Consider the following 7091-nt stretch of genomic DNA (forward strand, 5'->3'; position numbering starts at 1 on the left):
TATATATATATATATATATACACATATCGATGATTATAATGTATACATATCGCTCTCTCTCCCCGTGTCCCGTCACCCCCGCATGTTTTTCATACTCCTTTTTTCTCTCCCGCTGTTCACCCTGACAATTCGTTATCACTCGTCGTCATCGTCGTTGTCGTCGGAACACGCACTCCTCCAACCTCACCGCGCTTGACCCCCGTTTTACAACTGGCATTGCGTTCCGCTCACTCTGCTCTTTTACAGTACGCTTATAAGTTACCTAATAACATTACTCTCACTAGATACATCGCCGTGCAAGGGAGGACACCTCGGCGTGGATCGTCTCGTTAACACGTCGCCGGGTGTCGACGACATGTGCTTCGACTCGACGCGTCCTCCCTCCACACACGTGGGATATATATATTTCTTCTTCTCCTTTTATTTTTTTTTTATTTATCCCCATTTTCTCGCTTATAGCCAATTGAGATAATTTCTTTTTTCCGCGGGACCGGCGGCGTCACACACGCCCTAGTCGCCGTATAATTAATCTTTCTTATTAAGGCTACGCCGCGCGCAATTTCTCGCAATTTACAATTTTCTCGCACGAATACTGCTTTATATCAGTCTCATATTTCTCCCGCCGAGCCCGGTCGAGTCGTTCGTCGTAGCGTCTTCGCGCCGTTACAAGCTCGGGCCGGGCTCCGCGTATTAATGTAATGCCAGTTGTACACTTTTTTTTTCTTTCGGAGACGACCTTTCGTGCCGTCCTTCAGGCGGGGAAAACACGCGCTCCCTAAGCGTAATCGTTCATATCGCCCGATCGCACGCCAATAACGATTAACAATAACGATTCACAGCGAAAACGTATTCTCTAATTGGTCTTATCGCTTGCAAATTTTTAGTCTTTTCCGATCTCTCTCGAATTGCACGTCATGCGATTTAACGCTTTCGTTTTCATTTCTTCGTAAACGCAGATTTAACGGACATGTTTTTTTTTCTTTTTTTTTTTTATACAGGAGAGAGATACATGTAAATATAAATCAAGATTAATAATTACTCGGCATAATGAAGCGCAATATCGGAAAGCTGTTGATTAAATACCGTCCCAATTTCAGCGCGGTTTAGTGAAGAGGACGTGGAAACATCCGTTTTGCAGCTCGCGAATTCCCGGTTTAATCGCGCGTCACAATGGGATCCGCAGCTTGCTCCGGATAAAAATCTGAAAACCCGGCAGGCACGGTCGCGAAATCGACTCGGATTTTCGGCGCGTATCGATTGCAGTCACGAAGTTACGAAGCAATCGGCGCACCGTCGGTAACGAATTTACACGCAACAACGTCAAAGCGAATTTACATCGCGCGTGTACATCATCCACCGCTGATTTGCCGCATCGGGAGCGTGTTTCCCCCCTCGTCTCCACGACGCGCGACTTCGGGCGGCAAATTTCCGCGCGTGATTTCACTCGAAAGAGGAGGGAATCCTCTTCCCGAGGAGCTGGTGTCTCGGGAACAGGACGAGAGTCCGCCGCCGAAGTCGCGTCGCGCGACAAGTCGCCTCCGCGTTCGTCTAACATACTTCAAATAGTATTATACCTCACAACCATTTTGACAACAATCAACCGTCAACAAAAGAGCGTCCTACCTCAAAGAACTTGCAAAAAGTGCGCCACCCAACCAGCGTCGACCTCCGGCGACGCTCGCGCCGAATTTGCGTTTGAGTTTTGATTTCGCGCCTCTCTCGATCCCTCTCGTCGATGCGCGGAGGTCGAGCTTGCCGGCTGACGTATCACATGTTTCAAAACTACGAACCACGTACATTCATTCACAATTCGCACAACAAAATGCCCTTCGATACCTCTCTCTCGCTCGACTGCGTTTCAATTATATCTCGCATTCGTCGTACGAAAAACACTTGCATGTTTAATTTACTGCCCGCACGCTGCAATTCGCTCCGGATTCTCGTAGTCGAGAACGCGCGCGAGCTGACGCGAGGTGGAAGGTCATCGATTGATGGCGGCCGCGAATCACATTCGCGATTAGCGGCGATTTTTGTTCGCACGCCCAATCCGATTATTGCAAAAGAATTTAATTAAAGCCCGCGCTTTTGGTAATAATCGTTCGCGGAAGTATCTTCGATAGCATTTTAATATTCTCCGATAATAATATAGAGATGGATGTAATGGCGGGGGAGGGCTCCACAACTTCCAATAACTAAAGCCCGGATTTCAGGAGAATATATATATATATTTTTTTTTTCGCGCGTTGTATCGGAAAATAATAGTTCGATTTTCATGTGCGTTTAAAAAGCTCGTGTCGAATTAATAATCGCGACGACTACACGAGATACGTCGCAAGATTTCTCTTGTCATTTCGTATAAATAAAACGTGACGCCCCGCATTAACAATTAACGATATCAACAGTCCTTCAATTGGTTTATCGCGAAATTGGCTCGCGGTCCAATTAGTAGCAGACGACGACCGCCGCGATGAATTTCCACTTCGCCACGCCTCGTCAATTATTACTCGCCTAATTCTCCCCTGCGAGCGTCCTTCCTCAGTCGCATCTTGTCGCACGAAATGCGCAGCCTTTTCTTCGCCCGTCGCTAAATGCACTCTCTTCCCTGGATGGAAGGAGAGCTGCTCCTTTCGATGAACGAACAAAGCGATCGGATTACGTTCTCCAATGGCGATATTGTCATCGGCGACGGAGCAGCGACCATCGCGGGGACGAGCGTGCAACCAAAGCCGTAACGAAATTAACACTACTAATTATACGCTTTAAACGATATACCCTAATCGTATCGTACGTCAACTCGGTTCCGAAATCGCTTTCGCGTGTATGTATTCCTCGTGATCGGTATGATTCCTTCAAACCTTCCGCGCGTGTTACTATCTTATCTACACGGCGAAAGGAATAATACCGAATTCAATCTCTGGTCGTTCCATCGAAAAACGATCAGTACATTAATTTGCAAGTACGTGTGCATATATATGAGTGTGTGTATGATTGCTGTCCATCCGTCTGTGTAGGTATCATATACGCGTGTCAATGAAATGCCCTGCGATATTTCGCGATCGATCGTTTCCTCCGGCGTGCACTGTCCTCCGCGGAAGGAAAAACGGCCGGAAGGAGAAAGTGCAACGTACTCGATACACCGCATTTAATCGAGGAGCCCTTGGATAAACCTGTCGTTGAGCGATGAGATGATGTAATCGTCGACGAGATCACGAAATGACACGTAATGCTTACGCGGCTTGTGTGTTTTGTGTGTACGTATATATGTATACACGTAGATACGATAAACGACAGCGCCTACCGCAGTAAGAATGACCGACATACAATCGCGGTCTAAACAATAAATGGCGACACGTATTTCAGAAGTCGTGTGTTGTATCTTCGCGTGTGTGTGGCTTTTCGTATATATAGTATATATGCGCATATCTATATACCGCGTTAGACGCGCCTTAAATTTCTCCCATCCGGTACGAAACGATAATATATAACTGTAAAATCCATGTAGAATATAAAAAATATTCTCTCGCCGCCTCTATCTAACTATATGAAACACTGCACTAAGACTGTATACTTCGTTACGAACGTATATGCGTGTTGTATACCCGCGTGTTCGCGCGCTTGTGTGTGTGTGTGTGTGTCTTGCAAAGAGGTGTACGGTCATGTTGCTTCTGTCAGCTTTACTTTTACGTACGATCTTTCTTTCTTCAAAGCTTACGGGAAAAAATGCTACGTCTAGACAGGGTGGTGGTGAGTCGAGGCGTATCGTGGACCGAGATTTGAATTCTCGTGTCGAATAATTCCCCCCTCGGCACCAAGATCTCCCCTATTTTTCTTCTTCTCCACCCTCTTCAATTTCGTGTAAAAGTCTAGTAAATTTCGCGCGCGCGTTAATCGGCACGGATCTATCTGTCGTTGACACGATTATCCCATTGCGCTACGATTCACAGTCAAGACAATTATCACAGCGGCGTCGGTCGCTGCGCGACACGCCCGTAATAATCTAATCGACGATCTCGCCGGTAAACCTTTTCTCCTTCTTACCAGTCCGCTTAATATTTATAAACGCGTCTTTTTATCGCGATCCGCCGATACGCCTCGAACTTATCTCGGGTGCCTTAATAACTACAAGATACATCGTTCAAATGAAAAATAGGGAGAAAGGGCAGGAAATCGATCGAACTCTCGATCGAGAAGGTACGAAGGTACGCGATTCAGCGTTGCGAGATTTATCCCGCTTCACTCCGCGTTGTGTGATGGTTGTACTTGACGAACGAAGGGACACGAGAACAAAGAAGTAAAGTACAAAAAAGACGCGTTGTTAAACGTTATTACGTCGGCGGGTTGTCGTTGTAGAAAACCCGGGTCCTCCTACGTGAGGGGTTGAGTCAGAGAGAGAGGGGGGGGGGTGTTGTGCTTCACTTAAGAAACAAGCTTCCGCCGTGCTCTGGATACAACCGCCCGAAAGGCGCCGATATAGCGGAGTTTTACGCGATAGAAACTGGCTCTGATTAGCTTGGGGATTAATTAACGTCCTGTTTAATCGTCGACGGGTCGGCAACCGGCCTTAGCGACTTAGTGTGTACCTCTCTCTCTCTCTCTGTTGCGATCGATTCCAAGATTGTATTCTTTTACCGGCCGGAAAAAGAGGAGAGGAGCGAAATGTATAAAGCGGGGCTCGCGTAATAAGCGCGATAATAAAGCTCGCTTTATTCCCGGCGCCATCGCTCGTGATGAATATCGATATCGGCAGTCGCGTCGGGATTCCGCGAATGGTCGCTAAGGCGCGGTCGCCGATCGTTCCGGTCGATTGTTGTGCCTCGAAAACATCTATCGTGTGTTTCACATGGATCAGTTTGAGGAGCAAAAAAGAATGCCGGCGTCCCGATGAGGATGTTGACACGCTCGGTCCACGGTCAAATTCGCACGCCGAGTGTGAATCTTCGATCGGGCCGCGTGAGAAGAAGGTGTCGCGACGATGAGTATTCTTAGTAACGTAGGTAGGTAATCGCGGCTGGTTAAAACGGATTTCTAAAGCGTGTCCTCTGCCTATGAAGAAGAGAATCGGTCTCGTCGAGAGAGAGACCGGAGCTATTTTAAAAGTGTGTGTCTTGGAGATTTACAGAAAAAACGTGTGTATATATATATATATATATATNCTATGTATGTACAAATATGATTCGCGCAATCTATATACAACCAAATTAGAATTACGATTTATTTAACGTTTCGGCCACATCGTGGTAAAGCAGCGTGGATCAGGTTGGCTCGCTCGGTCTGTCGCCGCTATCATCTGTCTATAAACGATCGGTGCGCCCAAGAGACGTGTTGTTGCCCTCCCTGCCGTTTCAAAGATTTGTCTCCGGGATCACCCAAGCACTCGCGCGTGCACCTGTTTCCCGAATTCTCTCGAGTAGTATCCTGGATACTTCCCGCGAGATCGGTTGACTGACGCTTCGCTCGTCTGGCAGGACTCGCGTCGAAAACGACGCTCGTGTCGTGTGACTCAAGACCTTTCCCTTCTTGCGACCATGTTCGTCACACGTGCCTCGCCACACATTGTCGCGCACCTGCCAGGAAATTTATCGTTCGGGGAGGAGCGTTCAACTTACTACGGAGAGAGGCTTGTCGAACGGCGCGTTTGAGCGTCGCGAACGTTTGTGTATACCTGCGTGTCTCTGCGTAATTATTGGAATGAATTTGTACGTAATCGTGTCCTCCGGTTTGACGCGGGGACTCGGGTGAGCGAGCTGTTGCTGCGGAGTTTAGTGCTGAGGAGAGTACGACTATAAAGAAACCGCGGTGGAATGATTGTGGAATGCCGACAGTCCGTGCGAGGATACGTTTATATGTATATGTAATATATATATATATATATATATATATATATATATATATATTTATATATATTTATATTTATATATATGTACTCTCCCTCTCTCGTGATTCTCACGTTCGCAGATACACTCGTGCCGATGCATGCGTATGTACACGCAGGCACTTCCAACACGCACGCACACACGTACCAGTCTCTCACGATCGCCGTGATAACAATAATCGTAATAATAATGACGGTGATAATAATGATAATAATCATTCTCCGGCGCGAATCGTTATTGCGTGCGTAACGGTCGCAGCGGCAATTAGTGCGCGCAATCAATGAGCCAGTTAATAAATGTGCTTACGCCTACGTCTATCTAATTATACGATCGTAATGCTAATCATCGTAATCGTAATCATTCGTATGCTCGCCCGGGATCTATTTGTCGCCGATCGACTATTTTCTCTCTCTCGATTTAGCGATACTAGCGATCGGTCTCACGAGGGCACGTTTCTACCTCCTTTTTTTCACGAGTTCGCAAGCTCGTGTGTATATCCGTTTATCTTTTAAACACTTTTACAATCGACTCCGCGTCTAAAACGAGCGATAATACTATCAACCGCGCAACTGCCATTCGAGGGACATATTAATTGCTTCACCGCAAGCTGAGCCAATCGTTATCGTAGATACGGAGATCGGGATAAAAATACGCTCGTTTCGCGAGATTTTTTTCTCACCTGGACCTTCGGTCCCCAAAGCTTTTTTTCGTCTTGATTTAATGAACGTTCCTGCGTCACTTTTATCTTGCCTTTATCCCGCATCTTGTCGATGCATAATAAAGCCGCGCCCGATATACGGCGAGAGATATATTTCGGTCGAGTCCCGGACGTTAAATCGCGAAATGATTTCATACGAATCGAAATATTTCAACTTTATGCTAATGCCGAGAGAATATAATTCTCAAAGCGCTCTCGAAATACAGCGGAAATTTTGAAAACGGTTTTCTCTCGCGGAGTATCCAGGTCGAACAAAAATCCCGCCTAAGTCGTCCGACGAGTAATAACCGTTCCGCCGAGCGCGAACTTTCGGCGAGGAAGGTTTCCTCCCTCTCGCAGGAAGAGGGACGAAAAATCGTTCCCTCCGTTCCACCCTTCTCCTCCTGTCGCGCCTCCCCACGCTGCTTTACGACGATCACCTCGGTGTACTGTTTAACCTCGCGTATCCCTAACTTCGCGTCATTTTAGTTTTCCTTAAGAGCATATAAAAAGTCGTGTGG

This window comes from Dinoponera quadriceps, unplaced genomic scaffold, assembly GCF_001313825.1.
Source record: "Dinoponera quadriceps isolate SergipeBrazil2010 unplaced genomic scaffold, ASM131382v1 scaffold6118, whole genome shotgun sequence".
Taxonomy (NCBI): Eukaryota; Metazoa; Arthropoda; class Insecta; order Hymenoptera; family Formicidae; genus Dinoponera; species Dinoponera quadriceps.